At 59.3% G+C, this 13098-nt stretch overlaps 1 long non-coding RNA gene across 2 annotated transcripts; it reads right to left on the bottom strand.

The window, feature by feature from the left end:
• Positions 1–4804: 4804 nt before the first annotated feature.
• LOC139042936 (uncharacterized) lies at positions 4805–10858 on the bottom strand. Of its 2 annotated transcripts, XR_011500030.1 has the most exons (4): positions 10798–10858; positions 7120–9791; positions 5597–5831; positions 4805–5309 (listed from the first exon to the last, which is right to left on the bottom strand). It is a non-coding gene; the product is annotated as an uncharacterized lncRNA (long non-coding RNA). The 2 variants fall into 2 exon arrangements; XR_011500029.1 differs by lacking the exon at positions 10798–10858 and having other exon boundaries at positions 4826–5313; positions 7120–7485.
• Positions 10859–13098: the final 2240 nt, after the last annotated feature.

Below are 13098 nucleotides of genomic sequence, written 5' to 3'. Positions count from 1 at the left end.
GAGGCCGCCGGGGCCGCCGCCCTGCCGGGTCGACCAGCTGTCCGGCCCGGACTTGGTCCCCGGACCGGGGCGCGCGGGTCGACCAGATGTCCGCGGCGCTCGGGGCCGGGTCCCGGGTCTCTGGGTGCTCTGGGTGCGCTCCCGGCCCTCTGTCGGCTCCGAAGGCCCCGCGGACTCGTAGCCACGGGGTCCGGCGGCGCGCGGGTCGACCAGATGTCCGCGCCGAGCGCCGCGGGGCCGTGGGGCCGCGGGGCGCTCGGCCTTCTCGGAGCCCCGAGGGCTCCCTGGAGGCTGCGGACGAGCAGCCGCGAGGCCCCCGGGGCAGCCGCCCTGCCGGGTCGACCAGCTGTCCGGCCCGGACTTGGTCCCCGGACTGGGGCGCGCGGGTCGACCAGATGTCCGCGGCGCTCGGGGCCGGGCCCCGGGTCTCTGGGTGCTCTGGGTGCGCTCCCGGCCCTCTGTCGGCTCCGAAGGCCCCGCGGACTCGTAGCCACGGGGTCCGGCGGCGCGCGGGTCGACCAGATGTCCGCGCCGAGCGCCGCGGGACTGCAGGGCGCTCGGCCTTCTCGGAGGCTCGAGGGCTCCGGCGACCCGGCGGACGAGCAGCGGCGAGGCCGCCGTGGCCGCCGCCCTGCCGGGTCGACCGGCGACCCGACCCCCGTGTCTCGGGGGGGGGGGGGGAGCGGGTCGACCAGATGTCCGCACCGAGCGCCGCGGGGCCGTGGGGCCGCGGGGCGCTCGGCCTTCTCGGAGCCCCGAGGGCTCCCTGGAGGCTGCGGACGAGCAGCCGCGAGGCCCCCGGGGCAGCCGCCCTGCCGGGTCGACCGGCGGCCCGGCCCGGACTCGGGCCCCGGGTCCCGTGGCGCGCGGGTCGACCAGATGTCCGCGCCGAGCGCCACATGGCTGCGGGTCGCTCCGGCTTCTCGCAGTCCCGAGGGTTCCGCGGGCACGTAGCTGCGAGACCCGGGCGGCTGCCCTCCGCCCGGCTCACGGGGCGCTCGTGTCCATCAGCTGGTCGTGCGGAAATCCCGTGGTTGGCCTCCCTCCCTCCCTCCCTCCCTCGTCCAGCCGCCACGTTTTCGGGGTTCGTGCGACTGGGATGAAATAGACCTTCCCAACGTCAATCGGAGATCATCCATCATACCTCTCGAGTCCCCAAAAGCCAAGAAACACGCCAACCAAAACGCTTTTATTATGCCAACGGTTCCCGTTTTCATTCCTATCGTTTAGGGAGGTTTGGTGGCAGCAGCGGCCGAAAGCAAAAGGAAACCCGAGGAAAGCGGCTCCATCCACCAGGGCTGTGTCTCATCGGTGCCGACGCAGGAGGGACGGGCTTCGTTCGTTCGTTCGCTGCGGCCCAAATTCCCGGGCCGCCCGAGGACCGCTCGCACCGGCCCGAGGGAGGGAGCCCCGGCAGGCAGGATGCCTCCGGGGAAATGGCCAAGTCGACCGCGCGACCCACAACCCGCCCGACTCGGGGCGAGAAGGAGCATGGAGGAGGACTCCGTCCCCTAGTCGGCAGACGGCCCCGGGACAGGGACGTTCGCCAAAACCTCCCCAAGGCCGCTTTCCGTGACCGAGTCGGCCTCCCCGCCTGTACTCGTCCCGGCCCGAGAAACGAGACGCGGGGTGGATCGGGACCAGGCCACGCACCAGGCCGGCCGGCGCGGCATCCTCCCTCCCCCGACCTGACCTGACCTGGACGAACGCCTCCCCATCGCCCGCCCCCGCGAGGCTGATCCGTCCGGCCGGTGAGGAGGCCGCTTGTCGGGCGCCACCTGCTGCCCGGCATCCTCTTATATAGTGTTCGAGGAGGTCGACCAGGTGGCCCGGCCTGGATTGGGGGGGGGGGGCGCGGGGTGCGGTGTCCCGGGCGGCGGGGGACGGGGGGGGGTAGGAGTGGAGAGGGAAAGGTGGGCGTGGAGAATGCCGGGGTCGGGGGTCGGCGCGGGGCGGGGCGGGAGTTGGGGATAGGGGAGGGGCGGGAGGCCGTCTGGACATGGAGGGTCGGAAGAGCGGTGGTGACAATGATTTTCATTATCATTTAGAAAGAAGAACGTGGACTTCTTTAGAGGAGTCCTTTGAATAGCTTCTCCATTTAGTTAACATACATCCAAATGGAGGTCGGGAAACTTGGGTCCTGTTAACATATGGATGGAAGTGGAAAGAACTATCGCGATGACCGTCCTTGTGTTTCTTTTATTTTTTCTTTCTTCCTGCTCCCCAAAGCCGCCCCCCCACCCCCGCCCCGCCCCGCCCCGCCCCGCCCCGTCCCGTCCCGTCCCGTCCATAGTTGTAGGTTCCAGTGGTAGGTCTTTCGCGTTTCTGCTATGTGGGACGCCGCCTCGGCGTGGCTTGAAGGGCGATGCTGGGTCTGGGGCTGCGCCCAGGATCCGAACCGGTGAAAACCTGGGCCGTCGAAGCCGGGGGCCGGGGTGGGGGGCGCTACTTGACCGTTCGTCCACGGGCTCGGCCCCCGGCCCCTTGTTTTCTAGGGAGAGAGACAGAGAGACCCGATCCATTTTCCCTTGGCCTCTAAAGCGTGCGTGTGGTCGAAAGGCGACAGAGAGAGGGGTTCTGGTCCAGAAAGCCCCGACTGCGCCGCCGCGGGGATCGGTCGGTTCCGCCCGAACCGTCCGAGTCGGAAAGGAACGGACAGCTTTCCTCCTTTGGGCCCCTGACTTGGGACCGACAGGGGAAGAGGAACAGGCCTCTCTCCCTCACACCCTGGCCCCTTCCTCCAGGACGCCCTCCTTCTAGTCAGCCCGCCTCTGGCTTTTCCACACGCCGACGACCGCTCGTCGGCATGGACCCACCTTCCTTGGGGGACACCACCACACGACTCTCCCACTCGTCTGCCTGCCTTTCGTTGGCGTCGCTGCCAAAGGCGAGGGGTAGGGGTGGCGGTGGCAGGGACGGCAGGGGCCCAGCGGCTCTCTGGCGGGTGAGGAAGTCTTGCTGGTTCTCCTAGGTCGGTGATCTTTCTCGATCTCCACACACATTCTTCGTTTGGGGAGCCAAGAGACGCCCTCTGAGGAATCCCTATGGCCAGGGTCGATCACTTACTCGCTCACTGCCTCGGCCTCGGCCTCGGCCTCTGTCAGTCTTGTCTCTCTCCCTCCCTCCCTCCCTCCCTCCCTCCCTCCCTCGTCGGTCTCTGTGTGTGGACGTCTAGGTGGAGGCGAGGCAGGGAGGCCACCCACCCACCTACCTCGTGGTTTACCACACGCTCTACACGGAGGTAGAATTCCCATCCCACCGAATCCATCCTTTCCACGGGGCACAAGCCAGTGGCCTTCGGGAGTCTCTCTCCCCAAGGTGGCGCATCCGTCACGGCTATCTATTTCCAGAAGGTTTCCGTTTCCATCCCCTCCCCCCGAAAGAAAAAACGGCCCCACTCCCGGATCTGCCCCACCACGATCACCACCACCACTGCCGCCGCCGCCGCCGCCGCCATCTGCTGTCGCCCTCTAGGGTTGGACCGTTCTAGCTCTCTCCTCTGTGTGGAATCGCAACGTAGGTCGCCTTGGATGTCTGGCACCTCTCACTTAGCAGAAGGTTTTGGAGGCTCAGGCTGGGCCACGCTTTGGCCCGGGTCAGTGTTCCGTTCCTCCGGACGGCTTCCTCGTTTTCCACGAGAAGGAGCCGTGAAGACGGAAAGGAAGGGCGGATGGATGGCTTTTCCCGTGCTACCGAGTCCCTCTCCCCTTTTCCCCAAAGCGTGAGGGGCGGTCGAGAGGATCGTCTCTGATGACAAAAGTCAGAGGCACCCCGGGTCAGACACCGTGCGAGGCGTTGGTGTGTTCTCGAGAGGAGAACACGTCCCCGTCAGCGTTTCCTGTCGTTCTCGTTCCGAAAGGATTCACGCGCCACCCCGTCTCCCTCAAGGTCTTAGGGCTGTCGTGCTCCGCAGCCGTCACGTGTCGTGGATCCTGGGCACCACCACGCCACCCCGCCCCCCCCCCCCCCCCGCCATAGCTGTCGATCGCTATGTGGCACGCCTACGTTTGCCCAAAAGAGCAGTCCGATGGACAGCGTGGTGCTTTTCCCAGCAGGCAGGCAGGTGAGAGTCACCCCTCTAGAAGGTTTCCAAGCCCCGTTCCATTCTCAGAGGCAGCTCCTTTGGCCATCAAGGAGGCAGGCGATGGGGGTGGGGGTGGGGATGGGGATGGGGCAGGGGCCTCTGTCCCTCTGTCGCGGTAGAAATGATTGGGAAAGGAGGGACGATGGGCGTAGGTCGACCATCCTGGGCGGTGGTGCTTTGGGAGCTTTTTCTAGAAGAAGGAGCGAACGGCGTTCCCTGGGAAGGGAGGAAACCAGAGGAGGTCCCCCTCAGACCGACCTGGCACGAGAAGGACACACACTCTCTCTCTCTCTCTCTCTCTCTCCCTTTTCTTCCTGACTTGAAATCAGGAGACAAAACTCCCCTGCCAAAGGGGCCCTCCCAAAACGGGGAGTGAGGAAGACCTCCTTCTCTTCACGGCTGAAGTTCTCCCTGCCTTTCCTGGACGGGAAGGATAGCACCTACGCCCGCTGCCGTCGGTGACTTTTAGTCCCCCTGGAGAGGAAGAAATTCTTTCCCGTGGCCGAACCCTGGCGGTTCGTTCGTGCTGCAGAGGACGTGACCCTCTCTGACACACCCAGGAACCTCCTCGCTCCGGGTCGAGGAGAGGGAGTTCTGTTCTGTGGTTTAGAATGGTGCTTAAAAAGGGATGTCGCTTACAAAGGGTCCTCGTCCCCCTTCCTAAACCTAAACGGACGGCTCGGCTCGGAGGCGTGAGATACGTTTCGCATCCTCCTCGTCGTCTTCACTCAAAGTTTTATTGGAGTTTGGAAGATTTTATTTTTTGTCTTTCCTTTTTCTCCCCAAAGCCCCCCGGTACGTAGTTGTGTGTTCTTCGCGGTGGGTCCTTCTAGCGGTGGTATGTGGGACGCCGCCTCAGCGTGGTTTGATGAGCAGTGCCGTGTCCGCGCCCGGGATCCGAACGAACCGATGAAACACTGGGCTGCCTGCAGCGGAGCGCGCGAACTTAACCACTCGGCCACGGGGCCAGCCCCTTACTGGATTTTCAAAACAACTCCGGGGGCCGGCCCGGTGGCGCGGCGGTGAAGTTCGCACGTTCTGCTCCGCCGGCCCCGGGTTCGCCGGTCCGGATCCCGGGCACAGGACCCGGCACCGCTTGGCGAGCCACGCTGTGGCAGGCGTCCCACCTGGAAAGTAGAGGGGGATGGGCACGGATGTCAGCTCAGGGCCAGTCTTCCTCGGCCGACAGAGGAGGATTGGTGGCAGATGTTCGCTCAGGGCTCATCTTCCTCAAAAATAAAATAATAAATCGATTCGATAAAATGTCAAATAACACAACCGCGGGATCACGCTTAGAGTCACCCTTGGCCCGATGATGCCACTCCCCACCCCCCCCACCCCCCTGCCCCCCACCATTTGGAGGTGCCGTCAGTGGGATTCGTTCCTGTTTGTCCATCTTTCTTCCTCTTTTTTTTTTTTTTTTTAAAGACTGGCACCCGAGCTCATTGCCAATCTTTTCTTTTCTTTTTATTCCTCCTCCTTCTTCTTCTTCTCCCCAGAGCACCCCAGTACCTAGTTCTATATTCTCTTTGAGGGTCCCTCTGGTTCTGCCGTGTGGGACGCCACCTCAGCGTGGTTTGATGAGCGGTGCCGTGTCCGAGCCCAGGATCCGAACCTTCCAAGCCCCGGGCCGCTGAAGCGGAGCGTGCAAACTCAACTGCTCGGCCACGGGGTCAGCCCCTTCCTTCCTTCCTTCCTTCCTTCCTAAGGAGGAGGAGGCAGGCACTGTGTGAAGTCGCCAGTGAGTCTGTGGAAAGAGACGGAGGATTTCCCATGGGAAGCCGGGGCGGGGGACACGGACCGATGTCGTGCGAACTTGAAGGTGAAAGATCAAAAAACCCACACACGCCTAGAGCGGCGGGTTGCCCGTTAGGAGTTTGCTTGCCGGGCCCATAACGCAGGGCTCATCGATGAGCCAAACCGTCCGTGATCCTCAAGCAGTCTAGTAGGGTTAGAGAAAGGAGGGGGGCACTCTTTCTGCCCCAGATGAGGCGAGTTTCTCAGACAGCCACCCTGCCCCAACATCTTCCCTCCCTGCCTCCCGGCCCTTGGTGGACTGCGGCCTAAGGGTGGGGGAATTGAAGAAAGCCGTTCAATGGGAAAAAGCCCGAGGCCATGGGAGAGAGCTTCCTGCACTTGAATGAAGCCCTGACGCCAGGCCCATCGGAATGAATGGGCCTGACCTCCCCTCCCCCCTCCCCCCTCCCCCCTCCCAGGCTGGCGACTCGGCAGTGGAAGGCTAGGGGTTTCTTCCGAAATGGTGAACCGGCCCCCTTGTCCACAGGAAAACCACACACGGGTACAGCCTAGGCCGGATCTCAGGCCAAGTCGTCAGGGTGGCAAGATGATGGCGGATGAGAGGAAACTTGTTCTGGGACCGCACCGCCCCCCCCCCCATCGCCTCTCTGGCTGAGAAGAGGGCTGGGGAGCGGTGAGGGTCAGGGGGAGAGTGGGGGCGGGGCCGGGACAGGGACCACCGGGCAGTAGGACGGGAGTAGCCCTGAGGCCTGCCTGCCTGCTTCCTTCCCTGCCGGCGCAGGGCTGAGAGAGGCACGGGGCACGCTGGCTCCTGCCCCTTCACTCATTCGGGAAGCCTCCTGTTGTTGCTCCTGAGGTGCCGGCTGCGGTGACAGACAGAGCAAAACTCCTCTCTCTGTCTATTTCTTCAAAGGCCCGAGTCTGAGCTACGACAGATTCCCCTGTGGCTCAACCCGCAACCTCCCATCCTGCCAGACCAGACCCCTTGTCTAAAAACCTCCACTGGAGGAGCTCTTCCACCTGACTCGGAAAGGAAACACCAGCCCCGCCTCAGCCTCACACCCACCACCACCACCACCACCCGCCCCCCCCCCGCCCCACTCTCCTCCGGACCCAGATACCTAACAGAGGGAACAAAAATCCAAAAATCCTGCTGCTCTCCTTCTACCACCTCCACTTCAGAAGAGTCAGTCTCCCCCGAACACCTCAGACTCTGTGACTTCCCGCGGCCTCCCTTTCCCCGTCCCCATTCTCTCCCCGGACGGGCCCCATCTTACACTTGAACGACAGCTCCACCGCTCGGGGCAGCTGGACACGATGTCCCAAAGTGGCCCGGACGGTAGCCTGGTCGATTCCAAAGGACCCACGCACGCAGTCGGCCATAAACGTGGTGTGGAGATCGTGGACGTTTGCGGGCCTCTGATCAAATCACTGCTCCGGGGACCCCGGCGTCTAGGACCCGTCTTCTCCGTGTTCTTCACACCGTTGCTCCTGGGCCGGTTATTCTCTTCCCTCTCACTGACCTTAACGTTTTGTCTCTGCCATTGAATTTTGACTGTGCGAATGTGACTTGCCGCTGTAGGGCTGCGTGGATCTCTCAGGCATCCTGCTGTGCCGTGCGGGGGGGGGGGGGGAATCCTTGGTGGGTGGGTCGATAGACGTCCCTTTGGTTGTGCCCTGGAGGGGAGAGACAGAGGGGACGACTCAATCCACCACGAACGCTGATGTCGCTCCGATAAACCTGTAGCGGTGATTCTAGTTTATGGCCCGTGTCCTGAAAATAACTTCCCGAAGGGCCAGCCCGGCGGCACAGCGGTTAAGTTCGCACGTTCCGTTTTGTCAGCCAGGGGTTCGCAGGTTCGGATCCAGGGTGCGGACGTGGCGCCGCTTGGCGAGCCACGCTGTGGTCAGCGTCCCGCCTATCAAGGGGAGGGGGATGGGCACGGATGTTAGCTCGGGATCACTCTCCCGGGGCAAAAAGAGGAGAATTGGCAGCAGGTGTCAGCTCGGGGCTCGTCTTCCTCGAAAAATAAATTAATTAAATTAATAAAAACAACTTCCCAAACCTCTCTGATAACTTGAAGCTTTGAAGTTTTGCGAGGTGAAATCAGGTGATAAAAAAGTCCACGGACAGGGGCGGCCCCGTGGCCGAGTGGTTAAGTTCACAAGCTCCCCTTCGGCGGCCCAGGGTTTTGCCGGTTCAGATCCCGGGCACGGCACGGACACGGCACCGCTCGTCGGGCCGTGTGGAGGCGGCGTCCCACATGCCACAACTGGAAGGGCCCTCAACTAAGATAGACAACTATGTCATGGGGGGGATTGGGGGAGAAAAATCGGGAGGGGGGAAAAAAAAAACAAAAACGGAAGATTGGCAACAGGCGTTAGCTCTGTGAGGGCCGATCTTCCTCACCCAAAAACTAAAGTGAGATGAAATCAAATAAAGCGAAGGAAAAGATAAACCTATGAAATCCCATGTTTCTAAAAGTGGCCAAGTGTTTAGACATTGGCCAAGCGACGGAATGCTCATGGGAAGGACAGTTCCTAATTGCTGGCTTCTTAGTTTTCACCAAAATTAAGGTTCGTGAGGGTTAAAAAATCTACTTAACAAATGCGATGAAAGCCACTAGGCCGGCCCGGTGGCGCGCTGGTTAAGTGTGCCTGTTCCGCTTCGCCGGCCCGGGGTTCGCCAGTTCGGATCCCGGGGGTGGACGTGGCACCGCTGGGCGAGCCACGTGGTGGTAGGCGTCCCACATATGAAATAGAGGAAGATGGGCACGGAGGTGAGCTCAGGGCCAGCCTTCCTCGGCAAAAAGAGGAGGATTGGCAGCAGTTAGCTCAGGGCTCATCGTCCTCAAAACAAAACAAAACAAAACAAAAAGCCACTAAAAGTGAATATGGGAAACATCTTTGTGTTCAAGGAAAGTGAGATGGCTGCCTTCAGGCAAGAGGGCCTAAAAAGTAAAGATCGTTTTGTCTGTGAAAAGGTGATCAAAGTTTCACGGGGAAAATAATCTGAGAAAAAGGCCTGTTCGTGGTCAAGTGGCCTAAAATTGGAACGAGTGGACAGATAGAAATGGCGAGCGATAGGATCTATGGGAGTCTATGAGGAAGCCATTGGGTGTCGGCCTAATTCGGCCTGACAGTGTTTTTCGAAAAGGGCCTGACGTGGCCGTCGAGCACGCATCGCATCGTAGATCCGCTTTACACATTTCCTACGGCAAGAACCAATGCCCTTAAGGGAAAGGAGCAGCTTCCCCGTGCTCGGGCCTTTCCTTAAGGAGAGGCATCTTTCCTTAGGCTAGGAGCGGATGGTTGCGCTCACCTTTGACCATCCGGCTCCCCTGTGACCACCCAGGCCCAGACAACAGACCTGCCACCCAGCAGTGTCTGTCGATCGCTGTGCCGACAGAGCAGTCTCGCGACTATCATCCAAGGGACCTTTCGATCCTATGTGAAACGTCCTCTCTGGGGGTCTAGAAGCACTCTGTACACCCCACTTCCCGGGCACCCTCTCTTCCTTCGGGAAGAAAGGCCCCGGGCCACAGTCCTCACATTTTAGCTCAGAATAAACGCACCCCGATTTTCACGGATAGATTGGTTCCGGATTATTTCCGTCGACAGAATGGAATCAAGTCAATGAGTTTCAAGATCGGAGGGAAGCTGATGCAAAATCAGAATTTGTTTTTCTCACTCCCGAAAGGATACTTTTCTCTAACTTCTAGTCTCCTCCTGATAAAGACATTGGAAAAGGTTTCTCTTGACCTCTGAGGGAATCGACACCAAAGACAGAGATCCTCCATTTTGTCAGAATGATTTCCTAGGCCTCCAATGGAGGAGGCCTCCCTCGGACGGGAGCTCAGCTTTTGTTTTGCAACAGTTTTCCTCTCTCTGCTTGCCTTTAACATCTCCTTTCCCGTTCTTCTTTTTTGGAAGGGAAATACGTGCACCGCTGGGGAAAAAAAAAAAAAAAAGAATTTTCTAAATGACCAAAGAAGATCTACGACTGTTGTTATTTTGGTTTCACGGAGCAGTTCCACGTCCACATTTACTCCATTTTAAACACCCACACACACTCACAGCACGGCGCTGTGAGGATGTCCCGGGGAACTCGATTTGTGGAGGGAATGGCTGTGAGGTCTCTGCCCCCCAACCCCCACCATTTGGGTGCTTCTGCTTGTTGATGAGGACGGGAAGCCCTGCTGAAATCCATATTCTTATCACCACACGTGCATCTGCACCCATGCTCCCCCCCGTGTGTCGTCTTTGGGCTTTGCTGTGGCCCCGTGCGGAGGGAGACCTGTTTTGTGTTGTAAACTTTTCCGCGGCCAAGCGGCTCGGTCCTTTCCTCTACGACTTGTGGGCTCTGTCTGTCCGTCTGCCTTAGAGAGACCCTCTGGGCCGGAAGTGACAGGCTGCACACAATTCCTGACAGACTGCGGACAATTCCTCCGTCGTCACGGTCCTTCTCTGATGACGTGCATGGTTTCGGTTTGACAGCGACCCCCACCCCCCACCCCGCCGTGATTTTCTAAGTCCTCCCGGGAGCCCGGGAAGTGCTCGGGCCGCTCCGGGAAGCGGGGGCCGGCAGCCCCGGCCTGCCCCGTGGCATCTCCGGGGACTTTTCCACCTCTGTCCGCGTCAGCCAGCCGGCAGCCCCGCGCCCGGCCCGGCCCAGAAGTCACGTGGGGAGTCTGTCCCCTTCCTGGCAAGCCCACCCACCCCACCCCCCTCCCCGCCGATTTTCCAACACCTCCTTCTGCGCCCAGGGTTGCCCTGTGCTGCCTGGGAGCTCCGAGGTGGACACCCTGGGGCCTCACGTGGTGACCTCCCGCCCGCCCCAAGCGGGCCCAGAGAGAAAGAGAGAGAGAGAGAGAGACAGAGAGAGACAGAGACAGAGACAGAGACAGAGAGAGACAGAGACAGAGACAGAGACAGAGACAGAGACAGAGAGAGACCTGACCCGGCGGTGGGCTCAGGCTGTGCACTCTCGCTGGCTGGTGACCCGGTTCCCTCCCGCTGACCCCTCCGCGCCGGTCGTTGGGCGCCATCTGGCGGCCGCTTTTACAGAGTGGCCCTCCTCCGGAGCCCCGGCGACATGAGCAAGGGATGGGACTCGCAGGACGTCTGTGTGGTTTCCAGTGTGGGGCTGTGTGGAACAGAGCTGCTAAGAACATTCATGCCCCGGATTCTGTGTGAATGAACAGGAACGTGGCCGCAGCCCCCACCCCGCCCCCCGCCCCAGCCCCCGGGAGTGGTGGGAGTGGTGCCCTCCAGACCACCCTCGGGTTGGATGCCTCCCTCCCTGGAAGGACTCACGGGACTCCACAAAAGCTGACTTCCTGGAGGTCCAGCGGAGACCCCCAAGGCCCAAGGCCCCCCCCCCCCCACCCACCCACCACAGATCACTGTGGAAGCCTTAATGACCCAAGGCTCCAGCTACATACAGACGCTCTTAGGAGGCAAGATACACCAAAGGCTTATGTAGGTTGCCACTTTCGGTGGTTGTTTCCGCGGCGTGTCAGTTTTGGAACCCGCCACGCCCTTTTTCACAGAGGCCATACCGTTTCCCTTCACCACCAGTGAGGCGTGAGTGACTGACTTGGCTTCTCCGCGACCTGACTAGCAGTTTGATCCTGTTCCGGTATTTGGAAGAAGGCAGTCTCACCCATGTGTCCCCACAATGTCTCCCTCTAATTTTCTCACTTGCTTTTCCAGGGAACAGCTCACATCTTTTCATGCGCTTATCGGTCATCCATGCGTACCTCCTCCACCCCAGGTGAAAGTGCCTGCTCTGTCTATTGGTCTTCCATTCTTTTTGTATTTTTCAGTGTTGATTTCCCCCGGGTCTCCACTCCATTGTGGGTTTTGTTTTTTGTTTTTTGTTTTTTGTTTTTTTTTTTTGCTTAAAGATTGTCACCTGAGCTAGGCACTGTTGCGCTGCTTCCTCAGTTTCAGAGGGTACCTTTTTCAGGGTTGCTTTTTGACCGGGTCTCCTCGCCATTGTATTTTTTTATTTTATTTTTTTTGCTTAAAGATTGCCACCTGAGCTAGCCTCTGTTGCCCATCTTCTTCGGTTTCAGAGGGTAGATTTCTCAGTGTTGCTTTTTCGCCAGCTCTCCACGCCCTTGCGTCTTTTTTTTTTCTGCTTGAAGGCTGCAACCTGAGCTAGCTTCTTTTGCCCATGTTCGTCAGTTTCAGAGGGTGGATTTCTCCGTGTTGCTTTTTCCCCAGGTCTCCACACCCTTGTGTGTTTCTTTGGCTTAACGATTGCCACCTGAGGTAGCCTCTGTTGCCCATCTTCGTCCGTTTCAGAGGGTGGATTTCTCAGTGTTGCCTTTTCCCCAGCTCCCCACGCCCTTGTGTGTTTCTTTTGCTTAAAGATTGTCACCTGAGCTAGGCACTGTTGCCCTGCTTCCTCAGTTTCAGAGGGTACCTTTTTCAGGGTTGCTTTTTGACCGGGTCTCCTCGCCATTGTATTTTTTTATTTTATTCTTTTTGCTTAAAGATTGCCACCTGAGCTAGCCTCTGTTGCGCTTCTTTCTCAGTTCTAGAGGGTAGATTTCTCCGTGTTGCTTTTTCCCCAGGTCTCCACGCACTTCCTTTTATTTTTCCTTAAAAATTGCCACCTGAGCTAGCCTCTGTTGTCCATCTTCGTCGGTTTCAGAGGGTAGATTTCTCACTGTTGCTTTTTTGCCAGGTCTGCACGCCCTTGTGTTTTTCTTCTGCTTAAAGGTTGCAACCTGAGCTAGCTTCTTTTGCCCATGTTCCTCAGTTTCAGAGGGTGGATTTCTCCGTGTTGCTTTTTCCCCAGGCCTCCACGCCCTTGTGTGTTTCTTTTGCTTAACGATTGCCACCTGAGCTAGCCTCTGTTGCCCATCTTCGTCCTTTTCAGAGGGTGGATTTCTCAGTGTTGCCTTTTCCCCAGCTCCCCACGCCCTTGTGTGTTTCTTTTGCTTAAAGATTGCCACCTGAAGCCAGCCTCTCTTGCCCATCTTCCTCAGTTTCAGAGGGTAGATATTTCAGGGTTGCTTTTTCCCCAGGGCTCCACGCCTTTGTGCTTTGTTTTTGCTTAAGGATTGCCACCTGAGGTAGCCTCTCTTGCCCATCTTCCTCAGTTTCAGAGGGTGGATTTCTCCGTGTTGCTGTTTCCCCAGGTCTCCACGCCCTTGTGTGTTTCTTTTGCTTAAAGATTGCCACCTGAGCTAGCCTCTGTTGCCCATCTTCGTCCGTTTCAGAGGCTGGATTTCTCAGTGTTG

This window comes from Equus asinus, unplaced genomic scaffold, assembly GCF_041296235.1.
Source record: "Equus asinus isolate D_3611 breed Donkey unplaced genomic scaffold, EquAss-T2T_v2 contig_110, whole genome shotgun sequence".
Taxonomy (NCBI): Eukaryota; Metazoa; Chordata; class Mammalia; order Perissodactyla; family Equidae; genus Equus; species Equus asinus.
Note: the sequence above shows the minus strand (reverse complement) of the source record. Positions and strands in the feature narration are given on the sequence as shown.